Genomic DNA, 16561 nt, shown 5'->3' on the forward strand with positions numbered 1-16561 from the left:
ATTTTCTGTACCTCCCATGGAGAGAAAAGGGATCTGGGCACAGGATTGCACACAAAACTGTTTCAGCAGCATCTCCCTTCTTTGACGGCACTGCAGCAGATGTTTATTATACAAGATAGAAGTACATAACCTCGTCAATAGCTTTTTCACACAGAGTACACTGCTTGAAAAAAAAGGATTAAAAGCTTTTGCAGAAAGCCAATACTTCTAAAAAATAAACACAAACAAAGCCCAGTGGTAACTGTATATTTCAAGCTCACACCTGAGCAGGACACGGATTGAAAATCTGTTGAAAGGAGGTTCAACACCTTTTTCTGTAGATTTGCAAATGGTTTGCTTATTATTTGTAGTTCTAAGATACTTAAATGTGCCAAACAAGGATTAAAAGTAGGCTACTATCGCAAAGGCGGTGAAGAATTCTCAAAATAGTAGTTTGCATAGATCCCAAATTGTGCCATGTCAGGTGTGAAGAAATGAACCAATTGCAACTTATTGCATATGGTATAAGTAGTAATTTATTTAAAGTGTGCACAAGAATGCAAAATGGCATGTGAAACAAACATCAGACTTCGATGTCCATATCTTGACAGCTGTGTTTGAGCGCATGTTTAAGAAAACAAGTGTGCATGATACAGTGATGCAAGTTTTTTTTTTTCCACATTACCAGCTATTGCAGGCTTTAGAGTGTGCGGTCACAGCCAGCTATCAGGCCTGCTCCGAATGCAGGGCTGGAGGCACTGCATCTGGCACTGGGTATTGGTGCCGGTGCTAATCACCTCCACCCGCTCAGGTGGGTGCCAGGTGTACCTGGAGCGGCGAAGCGCCACAGACAGAGGTGAAGCAGCGTCCATCAGCCGCGTGTGTGGAGGAGGAGGGGCCGAGAACTCAAGAGTTCTGCTGCAGTCTCACGCTGCCACGTGCGCAGGAGCGGCGGCCGCCGCAGTAACTTTGACACTAGTTTCTGCCTGCTGCAGCAAAAGAGCAGCGACACATGGGGGCAAGCAACCGCCCTTGTGAAGAGCTAGAACCCCATGAACACTTGGGTGCCGGGTGAAAAGTAAATTCACCAACGCAAACTTTGAGGTTTGCCCGTAGTGCAGACAGCAAGAGGCATGGCTTCCACATAGTAAGCCTGCCTGTGAGTCTAGAAATGACCCTCCCATGACATAGGCGGTATATTTTGTTGGCCGAACACCAATCGCATCATATGTTCAGCATTATTGGTACCGACTCATGAGCATAACCAGAGAGTGTCCATTTTGTAGGAATAGAATTCGCCATTTTAGTAATTTTTGCTTTCTTGCTTTTCTGTTCAAACTGCTTTGCTGTGAGTGAATTCTAAGTTGTTCTTGCACATGCATAGAGCAAGGCCACAAGTTACATGTTGAAATGCAGCCCAGACAACCCAGACAGCAATGCCCCGGTCTCCTCCCTCACAAGTCCTTCGAAGTAAGCAACAAGGCATTTAATCACTACGCAGGTGCCAGCTAGTCTCGCTGGTGCGGCAGAAACTGTAGAAATGAACCGTTAAAGGCTGAATTATACTCTCTTCTGTGGCACCCCTTCATTGAGCCCCTGTAGATCGAGCTGACCTCTAGCCCACGAATAGAAACTTGAAGATAGTGAGGCCTGGAATGTGTCTCTCCCCTGCACGCAGCTTGCTTGTAAGAACAAGAGTATTATGTTCCCTAAAACAAAGAATGGTGTCTGCACCTTTGCAAATTGCAAACTGTTGCTAAATAAATGTCTGAAGGGTTTCATATTCGTCAGAATTGTCAATCATCTAAACCATTGCAAGGAAAGATACATTATGGGCGGTTTTGAATGTGTCACTACTGATAATAAGATGATCATTCTGTATATATGTAACTGATGTAGAATGCTCGCTCTCTTGCGTCCCACGGGGTCTGGGTGACACACGTTGCGAGACGTGAGACCCAGTCGGCCGACTGAGACTATTTGCTTTGCAATAAACCCTAGATTTTGGGAATTGAACCTCGTGTCTGGCGTATCAGTTCGTGTGTGGTGATTGTGCCTTGTTTCCATACGCGAGGGTCCCCTTTGGACACCATCATGCCAACAAAGAAAGGGGCCGTGGCCTGTGGAACCGGGCCGCGGCAGTGACTTTTCAGGCTTACAAATCCCAGAGGGAAGAAGAACAACTGGCTAGCTGTAAAGAGGGTAACGGGGGGTTTTTCCTCTCCCTTCCATAAGGGGAGGTAAGCCAACGACAGATGGCCACCCTCTGAGAAAAGGGATGTTGGCAAACCCCCTGTGTTCTTCATCTGCCTCAGGCCCAAGGGGTAGCGGCTCCACCTGGAGTGCTCGTGCACCCCCTGGGAAGTAGACTCTGGGCGATACTGCTGAGGCCGAACACTTGTGGGTGCCAGGGGGTGAGGCCTTCAGGCGTAAGTACTCATGAGCCCAGACCAGTGAACACTTCAACAGGAAGGCTCCATTCTGACACCCCTGCCGCCAGCAATAGCCCCAATAGGTAGCGACTGCCCCGGGAGCATTTGGGGCGCCGCCAAAAGACTTCCCCACGAGGGGTCAAGCCACCTGCGGCCCAGTGACTGTGAGCACGCCCCAACACTTCACAGCATTGGCCACAACAGGTATAGTGCCCAGCAGTCACCATGGCGGAAGACGACAATGAGGGGATATGTCGAGGACAGTTCGCACCACTTTGACGTGATGGGCTTGCCCGCCAGTTTGGGACCCCGGTGGACATCCTGGGTGGAGAACCTGGAGCTATATTTTGAGGCGGTGGAGATAAAGGATGCTGCAAAACGCCCAACACTCCTGTACTCCGCCAGACTGGCCGTTCAAAGGCTATTTAAGACATTAAGGCCCACAGATCAGTCATACGGTGCAGCCATCACAGCCCTGAACGAGTATTTCCGACCCATGGTCAATAAGGACTACGAACGGTTCAGGATGAGGTGTGCGAGGCAGGAGGAAGGGGAGAGCTGCGATGCGTTCCATGGGAAGCTGCGCGGCATTGTACTATCCTGCGACCTGGGAAACTTCGAGAGGGATGAGATCAGAGCGAAGATCATCTACGGCTGTAGCTCCTCGAAGCTACGCAAACAAGTCTTGAGGGACCTGACGCTCACCCTCGACCGAATAACAGACCTCAGCCGTGCCCAGGAACTAGCAGAGGTGCGGGCCTCAGTCATAAACTCGTCCAGACACCACCTCAAGCTGGAGGCCCCAATGCAGAGAATCAAGCTTGAAGAGGTGGCCGCGGTCGGCAAGTGGAAAGGAGGAAAGCATGTGAGGAGGGGGGACTGGCCAAGGATAGACCCCAGTGCCTCAACATGCCATCAATGTGGGTGGGATCTTCCACACCCTCAGGACTGCCCGGCGAAAGGACACATCTGTGGTAGGTGCGGCAAAGTAGATGACTTTGCATGGGTGTGTCCCGCCCCGACTCCAGCCAGCGTGGGGGGAGCCTCGGGGGGAGTGAGCCGAGGGGAAAAAAGACCCCGAGAGTTGCAGCGGTCCAGGCGGCGGAAGATCCAAGAAGAATGCAACATGACGTGGAAGAGGAGGAAGATGAAAAAAACGTATTCTTATCCTGTAGCAGCGCCACTGGCCAGTTTGATCCTGAAATATTCTGAGTGGAGACAGCCGGCGGTTGGGCCCCGTGGCGGGCGGGCTGGAACACATCTGTTTGTTTTGCAGTGCCAAAAGCTGACGTGGGGAGTAGTTTTAGTTCTGCTGCAGAGCCCCAGGAAGCGGCAACTCGTGTCTGTGTGGTTTTTGGGTGAATTGGTTGCTGGGTGACCGAGGCCTATCTGGCGGCCTTGCCTGGGTGCCCTCAGGGCAGGTGCCACCGTTGCTGGGGTGCCCCCCAGCCTGGGAGTCCCTACTCCGGTGATCCGGGTGCTGCGGGGTGCTCCCGGCCCCCCCACACACTGCGAGGACGCAGTGTTCCGTTGCGGTGTCGGGTGCTCCCGACACGATCCGTGGCCCGCCCGGGTGACCGGAGGCAGGCCATTAACAGCTACTACCAGCCATTCCCATGTTTATACTGTGCCAACATAATCTAATCCTGGCTGCAGCACTGCCTGTACCAAAGTCTATCAGTTTTACCCTGAAATAATGTAAGAGTGATTTCAGGGTGACACCAGAACGTACCTTTAACGCACAAAGTTTCCCCTCAATGCTGCCTATTTCAACGTGAACAAATCTGTGCGTGCTCTGCATGTATAAACGCCTCACAAATGCAAAATAAAATAAAACATGTAGTACCAAATAGATATCCCGGATAAAAGCGACTGAAATCAACGAGGGCCTGGCTAGCCAATATCTACCAATACAACACTTTAGGAGGAACAGTGGTGAGCATAGTGTGTCATGTCGCGTCCCTTACTCATTAGGTGGCGACTGTGGCCATCCTTACCTTTGCAAAGAAACAACCACTTCAGAAGACGTGCTGCTCGTGCTGTGCATGCTGTAATAAACAGTGAAGTGCCACTTCCAAGATGGCGGTTGACATGGTTGTCGATGGCCTTTTGGAACTGGAAACCAGTTATCTTGGGGTCGCATCGGACACGCAGCACCAAAATACATATCAGAAGGGCTTCTGCAGGCTTGTTGAGTCTGGACACTATTGTTGAGTGTCACTGATGCCAGTCTCTGATCCTTGTATTCCTCCTCAGCAGTCCTCCTTATGCCTTATGCTCCTGAACTGTGTCCCGTCTGGACCATTCTGTTCTATGCCCAGTTCCTGGTTCCTTATCTGCTGCCACCCGCTTGATTTTCTGTCTTCACTCCTGCCTACCTGCATTTGCTGCCCGGATACTGCTTGGCATCTCTGCTTGACCCTGTACTACAGGGCACGTGAGAGAGTAAGCCGTTACTTCTACAAGGATTTTCTCTTTGGAGTTTTTCCCTCGTTTGGCTTCAGTCGCAGAGGTGTATGTAGTCTGGGGCACAATGGCTTCAGGTGAGGGGGAGACCAGTTTTCTCCAAAGCATTCCGGGAGCCATCCCAGGTAAGACCTGCACATGATATGTTGAGACGCCAACATTTACTGGCATAACTATGAACTGCCATGGATCAAGTACAGCAGTTACTTGGGGCATGTTGTGGTGCGCCCGATGCACACACGGGCGTCTGTGAGCCCCCTCCCGCCACAGAGCTCACACAGACACGTCCGTGTGGTTCGGGCTCCCAGGTCACTCTGCGCGGCCGGGAACGCCCCCTTTATTTATACCACACGTGGCGGAGTGCAACGTCACTCCGCTGCATGCGTGCAGCCCTTAAACGGGCAGCATCACATTCCTCCTTTTTCATAACAAAAACAAACAGATGAACAAAGGATAACTAACAGATCTACCAAACAACATCACTGCACACAAACCACGGATCCCCTTTAATAGCAGCCACCCGGCTCCCCGGGACATTCAGGGCTCCCACTCACAGTCTTACTCCAACACGTAGACTGTGAGACGGGCAGGTTTCCCTCGCCCAGTCCTCTGGGGGTACCTACTGCCAGCGTCTCTGATCGGAGTCCCGTCACTCGCCAACTCCCGAGCCAGGGAGCTCGGAAGGCACATGGAACCACCGCCCTCATCCGGCACTTCCACCACTCGCCCGCTGGGCAATGGATCAGTCCTTGGTTCAGTCCTTGGTTCTCCCAGCCGTTTGAAAAAGCTAGCATTGCGAGTCACTGAGGTGTGTCCGTCAGAGGCGGTCACCATCGACCCTTTTACCGCCACCACGTCCAAGGGTTCCGGCTCGTAGGTCAAAGACAACTTCCCTTGGAGGTGTCGGTTCTTCACCTCTGTGGTCTTAGTCCTCTCCGAATGTTCTCATTTGCAGTCCTTTCACGGCGCTCCCGCTCCACTTCTTCACTGTCGATCATGGCAGGCTCCCGCTCCCCGAGTTCTGGCAACAGGTCTCGTGGGCACCTTTGGAACATTGCCTCTGCCGGGGCCACACCCGTGGAGGTATGGGGAGTGTTGCGGTATCATCTCAGGAATTTGTACAGTGCCCTTTCCAGGCACTTGCCTTCCCCTTGGGCGATGCGGAAGAATTTGAGGGTCGGCATCATTCTCTCTGCCTCCACATTGGCCCGTGGCCACAGCGGGGTTACTTTGCGGTGGTGAATGCTGTACTCCTCCATTAGCCCAGCAAAACTCTCCCCCTGGAAGGGCGGGCCATTGTCAAAACAGAGCACCGTAGGCAGTTCATGGGTGGCAAAGATATTCTCAATTGCTACAACCACCTTGTCGAATGCCACCAACTTGATGAACTCCACCTCCGGGTAGCGGGGCCACTCATCAACCACCACCAGGAAATGGGTGCCACTTGATGTGGACCCAAAGTCTGCATGGACTACTTCCTACGGTCTGGTCCCTCTCGGCATGGTCTCAATTTCCAACTCTCTCTGGGCAGGGGACGCTGCTTGGCACCACAGACAGGACGCCACAAACTTTCCAACCTTCATTCACGGTCAGGGAACCAGACCTTCTGGCGTAGATATGCTTTTGCCTTTGCCGTGCCTTGATGCCCTTGATGTGCCAGCACAATCATCTGCTGTGTCCAACTCTGGAGGATGACAATGCGGTCCCCTCTTAGCAGCAGGCCACTCTCCGAGAAGGTCAGCTCTCCCCTCACTCTACACAGTTGCTCTAGTGTGGACTTGGCTTCCTGCGTTCTGGCTGCCAGGGAGTCGATAACCATCTGCCACGAGTCCTGTTGGATGGCTGCCTTCAGTATCCTAAAGCAGTCATCCTCTCCCGACGCCCGTTTGAGTTCTTTCACCGACACAGAGTTGGGTGTTGCGGCCTCCACCACGAGCTGCACATGTTCGTCTGCCTCCTCAGCACACGTGAATGACGCCCCGCCAGTCCCTTCTCGCGGGAGTCTTGACAGATAGTCTTCCGCGTTGTTGCTTCCTGGCCTCTATACTAGCTACACTCCATACTCTAACAGTGCCAGCATCCACCGTTCAATTCTGACGGGGGGTTTGGATGATGAACCCACCAGTATGGGCAGTAGGGGTTGATGGTCTGTGACCACTGTCACAGGTCGTCCCAGAACATAGAATTGAAAATGGTGGCAGCCCCACAAGACGGCCAGAGCCTCCCGCTCGAGTTGGGAGAACCGCTGTTCAGTCTCTGATAGCGCCTTGCTGGCATACGCAATGGGGCGGACCTGTTGATTGGCATCGATCTGTGTCATGACAGCCCCTAGGCCAAACGGGCTGGCGTCCACCACTATTTCAGCTCTAGCGCTGCATCAAAGAAGGCCATTATGTCCTCTGCAGAGGGCTCCTTTAATGTCCTCAAAGGCCGCCTGCTCGACAGGGCCCCACTGCCAGGCCATGTCCTTTTTTGTGAGGGCTCGGAGTGGCCAGGTTTCTGATGAAACAGCCACAGTAGGTGACCATTCGGAGGAAGCTCCTCACCTCAGACATTTTCAGGGGCACGGGCCTCCATAAGGTCCTTTACCTTGCGTGGATCTGGAGACACCCCACCGGCCCTGGATACAAAACCAAAGAATTCAACGGTGGTCTTGAGAAATTTGCACTTCTCCCGGTGCAGGGTCAGGCCCAGTGACTGAAGGCGCTCCAAAGTTTTGGCCAGCTTAAGCAAGTGTTCCGACTCCGATTTGGCAAACACAAGGATGTCATTGCTAATATTTAGGACGTCTTTTAGATCTGCCAGCGCCGCCCCACGGATGATATTCTGAAAAACTTCAGCCGCAGTGGACACCCTGAAGCTCAGCCTCTTGCATCTGTAGAGACCCCTGTGGGTGGTGAAAGTTGTTATATATCTCGACTCGGGGTGTAGCACCACCTTATGGTACCCTGCACGGAAGTCCAACTTTGAAAAGAACCGGGCACCCTGTAGTTCAGTGATGATGTCATCAATTGTTGGCGTGAGGTGCCTCTCCCCCTTACTGGCTTTGTTGGGCAAGCGCATGGCCACGCTGTCTCGATTTCCAAGCTACTACAATTGGCGACACCCATGGTGTCGGGCCTTCCACCTTTTCTATAATGTCCAACCTGACCAAGTTGTCCAGCTCCTTGTCCACCAGATCTCTTAGGTGAAAAGGGACTCGTCGATGTTTGAGGGCAATAGGTTGCACAGAGTCGTCTATGTGTAACTTCACCAGATCACCAGCCATTTGCCCGATCCCTTCAAATAGAGTAGGGTGTTTCTCCAGGAGTATCTGAATGTCATCATCGTATACGGAATACGCAAAGGTTACTATGCCCAGTGCCTCTGCCGCCGCACAGCTCAGGAGGGTGTTGCTGCTGACAGGCGTTACATAGAACCGGGCCCTTATCGCAGACCCACCATGTCTTACATCTGCAACGAACGCACCATCCAATTGGATGGAGTCTGCGCCTCCAAAGGTGAAAATGTGAGCCTTGGGCTTGGTCAGGGTAGGAGGGCACGCCATGGCGTCATAGTGTTCGCGAGCCATAAAGTTCACCAATGCCCCAGTGTCTACCAGAACAGGCACAGAGGATTTGTTCACCAGCACAAAGCATCGCAGCTGCCTCCTTGTCTTTGCCTTTGATACGCCTATGCTGGATACAAAGAAGACGTTCTCTTCTTCCTCCTCCTCCTCTTCCTCATCCTGGGCTGGATTGTCCTCTGCCTGATCCACTTGAGCAACATTAGATGGGCGCTGCTGCTGGAAACACCCAGCCCTCACTGGACCTCAGGGAACTAACACTGGGGTAGTCGCTCTGCACATTCTTGCGTAGTGGTCCGCACTACCACACCTGCCACAGGTCTTTGCCATTGCTGGGCACTCTGCTGGATGGGGAATGTCATACCCACATTTGGAGCATGAGTTGACAGGAGCCGACCCTTTTTCTCGTTGGTTCACCCCTCTGGGTCTGGCTCCCCTGCCACGACCTACTGCACAGTAGAACATATCAAGTGTCTCATCTTTCTGGCGTGCTGCCCCCATGAGGAACCTCTCAGTCAGTGTTTGCAAGGGGAAGGAAATAAGCATGGAGAGCGTCCTTTGCCGCCGCATATGAGACATCACGTGGCTAGATTACAAAAATACCTCATACACGGCTGGTCCTGCGCAGTACAGCAAGGTGGCCATCACTAGTCTCCATTGTGGCGCGGAAATACATTTCCAGTCTATCCATCCACATTTTCCAGCATGGCCCCAGGCTCGAAGGTGCCCCCGAGATATCAAACTCAGGCATTGGTGGTAACGCACCTGGGGGTCTTGCACCTGGTAACTGTGGTGCCGCCATTGCAGGGGGCTGCGCTGGAGGTTGAGCAGCCGCTACAGGAGGGTGTACTGGAGGTTGAACAGCTGCTACAGGAGGTTGCACTGGCGGTTGAGCAGCCGCCTGGAGGGGCTGCACTTGAGGCTGACCTTGATCTAGTTGCTGCTGAAGTGCTGCATGTCCATCACCATCCATGGCATTGAGCGCACAAGCACCTTTGTATGAGACCCCAAAAGCCACAACTCAAGCACCTTCTTGTAGGCAGGAAAAATGTTGAACCAGCCGCTTCACCAACTGGATTCCAGAGTGCACATTCAAAGTCTTGCCTGGAAGATGTTACCAAACCAAGTCTGTACCACCCTGTGGATGGGAGTCCCAAACATTGAGCCAGGTGGGCCCAGAGTCTGTCCTACCAGCTTAGCAGGTCTCCCCTGGATCCACCATTCACTCGGTGTAAAACGATAAAAATGTACAAAATCTTCATCCAAACCACAGTATGTGGTATAAGCAGCCCTCCGCTGCTAAGCGTTCAATAAATTGGCCTTAGATGGCCTCTAGATGCTTCAGAAACAAAGCCGTGGCCTTCCTAGGCCCGGTCACAAAATGGCCGCCGACCGCGTGGACTGCATCTTTCCATGCGGCATGAATCGAACGGTGCGGATGTTAACGAAAACACGCAAAAATCACCTTCAATCTCACCGCCCGGCCCGGGATGCAATCCCACCTTCGTCGCCACGGTTGTGGTGTGCCCGATGCACACATGGGCGTCCGTGAGCCCACTCCCGCCACAGAGCTCACACGGACATGTCTGTGTGGTTCGGGCTCCCCGGTCATTCTGCACGGCCAGGAATGCCTCCCTTTATTTATACCGCACGCGGCGGAGTGCAACGTCACTCCGCCGCGTGCGTGCAATCCTTAAAGGGGCAGAATCACAGGGCAGTCCAAACCTTGATTATCGAAGTGCAGGCCTTATGACAGGAAAGTACTACCTTGCGGCAAGCTGTGGCTAGAAGAGATAATGTGTTCCTGCTGAGCGCATGGTCTTAACTGAACAATGACATAGGAGACCTTCCTACCAGGTGGTTAATTGCTTTTACACGAGTGAGAGGTTGTTAGAAACAGGAGTCGGACATGAGGTTGCTATGGTTAAAGAAAGGGATTTATTAATACAAAATAAAGGCTAACTCTCCCTAACACTTTCGAGATACCCCTACCTAAGAAACAACCTCGGGTGCACGTCATCAGAATGTCCATCTTACTAATAAGCCTGGCCTCTGTCCAAAACTTCTGATCTGACCCCATCACTAGTAAATAGAAAATAACAAAATAGCACCCCTAGGTCAAGGATTCCCTCCTCCTAGTAACAAAAGAGTCTTTGTGGGGATCATAACAGTTAAAAATGCTGAAAGGAGACTGAGAATGGCTCCCTTCTTCGGGTAAACCTGTTCTTGTCAAGTTCACCAAAACGTAGCATCTGCAATTCTCTTGCCCGCTGGGGAGTCAAGGGCGGGGTGTCTTCCATGGAGCTGCTGTTGTGTCCCGCTGAAGCCGATCCTTCTTGGCCCGCCCTCCACCCCTCTTCATAACCCAGCAGGCTTAGCTTCGAGGGTTGAAGCCTGCGGGGGAGTCAAGGATCGTTGGTGTCTTCCATGGAGCTGTTGGTGTGTCCCGCTGGAACTGCCGTTTCTTGGCCCGGCCCCTATTCATAATCCAACAGACTTACCCTCGAGGGTTGAAGCCCGTGGGGGAGAAGGGCGCAGGTGCTTTGCAACCCGCAGGGTGTTCGGCTGTCCCACAAGTAATTGTTCAAAGACAATGGTGACTGAGAGCCTGCTGTCCTGTACGGGCAACTCTGCAGCTTGAGCAAGTGATTCCTCCACAGTGACTGAATACTAGGAGTTTAATCCTGTATTCATTTAAGAGCTATTTTAGAGATCATTATGACATTGATACAGTTTTGTCCAGGGAAGCTGAGAGAAGAAAGAACCTCTGTGATACTGACCGATTAACTAAATGACTATCTGGATAGCTTAGCCCGCTAAATTACCCACTATGGAGGAGCCGGCACCCTTACCCACCTCTCCCTTTCCCCACTCTTCTCTTCTGTACACAACTTAACTCCAAGTCCCCCTGCATAGTCCACAAGGCCTTCTGGGGACGGGGCCCGTAGCATCTTCAACTCTCTCTCCCCAAATACTCTCCTTCTAGAGCAGTTTGCACGTTCTCTTCCAACTCCCTGCGGGTGAGCCGTTTTTCCAAACAGAGATTTGGGGCTTTATCCTCAGCAGGGGCTTCCCTCTGGAACAACCTCCCTGGCCCTCTCCGTCTGGAGCCTAATCTCCATAAGTTCCGGAAACTCCTTAAGACCTTCCTCTTCTCTTCCTCTTTCTCTCCCCCTCTCCCTTGCTAAACGCCTCTCCATTCCCTCCTCCCCAACTCTGTTTCTGCTAACTGGTCACCTGGCGCACCTACAGAGCCTCACAGGTCTCAGGCCCCCCCCCCCAGTCTTTGCACTTGCCCCCGGGCCTCTGCACTCTGCTCACCATTACTGCACTTCTGAAGGGAAACCTCTCTGCACTTAACCTAGGGCACTGCTTGACTGTGCGCACTTATTCCTCTCCCCTCCCTTTCACTTCCTGTTGAGCACTTACATTACCTAGAATGCCTAGTCCTAGTTCGCCTGGTCTAGTATTGTAGTTTTGTTTCTGTATGTTTTTCTCCTCCTCACCCCATCCCTTATCACCCCACTTTTTGTCATGCACTGGCACTATCTGAAACGTTGCTGGCCTAGTTTGGTAGTCTATGGATTGTATGTCTCCTCCCTCTCCTTCCCCGTTCGCCTTCCTTCCTGTTATGCACTTCACTAGTAGTATTGCCATCGGGCCTAGTATGCTACTCATTTTCTGCTCAATCATTCGGAATCTTCAAAGCCTAAGAATGACTCTGTATTCCTCTGTTACCTTCCTGCCTTGAAGAGTGTTCAAGCACTTCACTTGTGTAAAAGCACTTTACAAATAAACTATTACAATTTACAATTACAGTCTGCCACTCAAAGCCATCTAGAATCTAAATCCCAGCGCAAAGTACTAACAGTGCAGAGAAGACAGGGGTGCACTTACTGATGACTCTGTCAAATGGCGGACTCACCCAGTAGTCCCAGTGACCCCTAAAACTCTAAGTGGGAGTCTTTGATCCAAGAGATCCATCAATTCCTGTGGTACCGACAAGTGATTCAAGGAGGGGAACTAACAGCTTCAGATAATTACTCCAGGGGAGGGACACCCAGTACCTAGGAGCCCTCCAAGTCAGGCTCGGCAATTACAATTCGAGAAAACCCTGTCTGCAACATATGTACTAAGGGCAAATCACCTTGCACGACCAAAGAAAATGTTAAAGCCAAGACACTGGCTAGAGGGAATGACTGCCCAGCTCCAACTTTGTTCTCAGCAGTAACTGAAACTGTCAATTTATGCGACCACCATGCCATATCCGTGGACTTAACAGTGTCCATAGTGCCCACTCAGCATCCACCAGCTGTCTCAGCAAGCCCAGAGACTAAGGGCTCCCCAACACCAAAGGAGGTTAATGTTACTCTAGCCCCCTTTGTCGGTGGCTCTCTCAATGGCACCCGGTGGCTCGGGGGTGGGGGGGCATGTCACCTAAGCCCACTTTTGTGAACATGTATTTGGCTTCTGACCCCATCCTGGACCTGCCCCGCACAAGTCCACCTTTCGACCATTCTCGGACCAGACTCCACAGATCTGTTGGACCTAATGGACACTGACTTATGAGGCAACCCAATATAAACCCTCTCCCAGTTCCCCTGGCAGCACTTGGAACAAGGCCTTGTTGGCGATGTGTCCAGGGACTAATTCCTTCCTTCGTTTAACTTCACTGAGGGCCAACAAACCTCTAAGTCTACAAAGCAATCAAGACATCCAACCCATCCCTGAAGTACCCACTGAGAATCCCCATATGGCCCGGAGATGTAAATGCAACCAGGTGCTTGCTGAGCTGGTAGCCTTCAATAAACTGCTGCTAGTCTTCACAGAGGCAAAAGGGTGAGTTGGAGGGGGATCTACAGCGGGTGCCCCCCGTAGCTACATCTGCTGCTGTGATGCCATACATTCCACCCCTGAATTGTTCCCCTGAATTGACTTCATCTACCCCAACGCCTACAGTCCAGAACACAGTCTGTCACAACGCTGCCCTGGTGGGACCTACCCTGGCCACTGTATCCTGTGAGCATATCGTCCCTCCTAACATAATGGAACCCCAGGATGAGCAGCCATGGCAACGCTATAAGATCAGGGAGTCCACCAAGACCTGCAATGCCCATGCTTTAAGAACTGGGAGATCGAGTTCCAAGCCCAATAGGAATCTATTGCACGAAGGGAAAAGGAACTGGAGCACGCAGACCCCACCCGTAAGGGAGAATGACTAAAACCTATGAGCAGGGGTGTCAAATAATGCTGTCATTTTTCCACGGAGTCCCCAAATTGGCATAGAACACTAAAGAACCAAGGGATGCACTCGAACAAATTACTGCATTGGCTCCGTACTGTTAGAGGGTCAGTTTGTGTGTCCAGGGAATCCATGGTGGGTTGCCATAGAATGGTTAATGAGGGTGACTCCCCATACGATACTATAAAGCTGGAATTCCAGGATGACAGAATGGCCAAGGGAGTTTTGGGAGGCTATGGGTGTGCTGGCAGGATGCATAGGTCTGGGATATCAGTTAGCCTCTACCCTCACCCAAATCTGAATGGCCAAATGGGAATCATCCCATCTCATCACCAGCTTTCCGGAGAAAACCTCACTCCTCTAGGTCTAAGGCCAAGTAGGAACCAATGTGGCTAGGCCCATCCAGTCTCTGGTGCCCAGTCCTGGGATGAACTGGGCTCTGTAACTCATGGAAAGTGTTTCGATGTAATGCTTATTGACAATTGTGTATATGTTTCTGCTAGGATGCACTTTGATGGCCTGACGGCCGAATAAAATTGTTTGAATTTGAATTCTCTTGCCACAACTCCTGCCAGGGGTATTGAGATTCCTTTTTTGTCCCTCTCTGATAAGAGTCAACCACTTTATAGATGTCACTGGGACGAGGCAGATTACTCCCAGTGCACAACTCACAACCTTTTCCTCCAGCAGCTTTGATGGGACTACTGGGTTGATGGAGATTACTCCTTATGTATAACTCAATGATGCACTCCTGCTTATGAAGACTGTGCTAAATGAGATAAGACCTGATGCACTCCTTCTCATGAGTACTGGGATGAGGACGATTACTCCTGATGCAACCTTCAACACCCAACTCCATACCGGTTATCCCTATGCCCCGGTTACCTTCTCGTGGAGGCAGCCCCATCTCTAGTTCTTCCTAGGGTGTTGGTAGCGGTTGCAGCCTTTTTTTGCTCTTCGCGACTCCGCCCTGCTTCCATGGGGCCTGAGAGCTGTCGGTTTCAGCGTTGTTGTTGGACCACCAGGCCCACCTCGATGAGGTCATGCCACTGCCACCCTCCCTCCAGTTGCTTCTCTGGTCAGCTTTTCCACCTTCTTGTGTCTGCTCAGCCAACTGCTTCTCGCAGAACTGCTGCTGTGACTTCACCTCTTCCCAGGTTCAAACTTTGCTGGGTTTCCAGCTTTCTTGCTGGACTCTGATTCAATTCCTTTGTCAGTTTTTATACTTGGTAGCTGGTTCCTCCCCGGTGGAAGACTAGAATGTCTCTTCAGGTTCAGTGACAATCTTTATGCCTCCTCGAGGCCACCTTTTCTCAGTACTTCATATAGGTGTTAAGGAGGAAATTGGCATGACTCCTTGGAGCTTCTTTGTCTCGGTGATGCTTACTTTTGGCCATTCTCAGTATTATCTGGTTTGGGGTCTTGAGTAAGTGGTATTACTTCTTCAATCTCCCTAGTACATAAAAGAGAGGTAATCTTAGTATTTACCAAGGGGGGGGGGGGATTAATATATTAGACCATAGCGTTATCCACTGTCTTCTCAAAAGAGAGGGGTTTAGGGAGCGTAGTCACGGTATGGGAGTCCTTGTCCCCATGGAGGGTGTAGTCTCTTTCTGTGAGGACCTCCCGCTGTTTACCATCCCTAGGGGGAATATCAGTAGCAGTTTCACCTCCCTAGCCTCACAGGGAAGGGCTTCCCCCTGGGGAGAAGTGGAGGAATCCCATGAATTTGTATACATGTCTACCAACAAAACCTTGTTGCGGGAGTGGAGTGCCCTGCAGAGTGCTGCTGATAGCACAGTCTTGGCAGTCTGGGTTAGGCAGTTGGCCGATCACCTTATTGAGACTCAAGATAGAAGAACGTTCTTCTTTTTTTGGTGTGCATTTTAAGTGTGACACATTGTTCCTGTATTGTCTGGTCGGGTCGCTGGTGCCTTTACTGGGAACATCTAAGAGACTGTTAGAATGTATGAACCACATAGGCGGGTATCACTGACGCAGCTCCTCAGGACACTTCGACATCTGAAAACGCACTGCCTACATATAATCAACCACAAGCAGTCGATACAAGAAGGCACATTGGGTTGCCTAGCGCTACAACCTCACCTAAAGTAGTACTAAAACAATCACTCAACGCTGCTAGAAGTATACTAAATGCATTTTGGCAAGCTATACCAGCTCACACTGAGCAAACTCTGTGCAAATGATAACCCTGTTTAGAATCTGGTGATTTCAGTGGCAAAGGAAGCAGCCAAAGGGGTATTCACTGAGATGTCTGTTCAGACCCTAGAAAGGTGTACTTCCCAACAGGCAGAGACCCTGCAAAAGGAACCCGATCATAATGTTTCTTTAACCTCCTCTGGTCTGGAGAATTTATCAACGTCTCTGAATTTGTTAAGATCAACAACCAATTGTCTGAGAGAGACTGGTGCTTTTCAAGATTCTCATATGAACAGCCTACCTCACAGTTTTACTCTCCCCATCTTATTGAAAATCAGGTGGATCAAACTACAGCTAGTCAGCCTTCATTTTCCGCACTCAATTTCGTCTTAAATTCCCTGGTCAAACTTTATGAAAATAGTTACAAGGAATTCAAATACCAGAAGACGACAGTGAGAGCAGTACATTTCAAACAGTTGTTTTTGGAAGCTTTTATTTGTACAAAAGTCCACTCAAGTGCTATTCAACCATCACTATAGTCTGAAAATAATCTATCATTTTCGTCTTCAACATTACTTGATTTCATCCACTTCACAATCAATACCGGCGGTGGTCGAATCAACTTCACCTCATATTGCAACTACCGGAAGTCTGTCGAACAGGAGATTTTGCCTGCCATGCCGGAGGCTCTGCTTGTTATATCTGAGGCTTCGCTGC

The 16561-nt window shown here is 51.0% G+C and overlaps 1 protein-coding gene across 6 annotated transcripts in view; it reads right to left on the reverse strand.

Annotated features, from left to right (window-relative positions):
• Positions 1-16561, reverse strand: part of KIF16B (kinesin family member 16B) — a 3050718-nt gene that overhangs the window by 2316171 nt on the left and 717986 nt on the right. The window lies entirely within an intron of this gene.

The sequence above is a fragment of the Ambystoma mexicanum genome, chromosome 4q (assembly GCF_040938575.1).
Source record: "Ambystoma mexicanum isolate Mex_15411 chromosome 4q, UKY_AmexF1_1, whole genome shotgun sequence".
NCBI classification, from domain to species: domain Eukaryota; kingdom Metazoa; phylum Chordata; class Amphibia; order Caudata; family Ambystomatidae; genus Ambystoma; species Ambystoma mexicanum.